Source organism: Seriola lalandi, unplaced genomic scaffold, assembly GCF_002814215.2.
Source record: "Seriola lalandi dorsalis isolate HSWRI2012SDOR001 ecotype SW California unplaced genomic scaffold, Sedor1 jcf7180002054902, whole genome shotgun sequence".
NCBI lineage: Eukaryota > Metazoa > Chordata > Actinopteri > Carangiformes > Carangidae > Seriola > Seriola lalandi.
Genome location: NW_019525454.1, coordinates 958,691 through 959,000, shown reverse-complemented (window position 1 = coordinate 959,000; position 310 = coordinate 958,691).

Sequence of the window (310 nt, the reverse complement as noted above, 5' to 3'; positions counted from 1 at the left end):
TGGTGGTTACCATGGAAACCACAGCTGCAGGCAGGATGGGTAGATGGAGAATAATGTCACACACACACACACACACACACACACACACACACAGACTGCAGTGTGGAGTCTTTGTCTGCAGAGCTTCTTCAGGTTCACTGCAGCACAAACACACACACAGAAATCTATCTGGTTTTTATCGACCAATCAGAAACCAGCAGAGGTGAGGCGAGCGTGTGTAGATTTTGATTGTAGGGGATTGTGTGTTTAATGCAGCAGGAAACTGACTCAGTTACACACTGTGGGGGGGGGGGGGGCTATGTGACTGCTC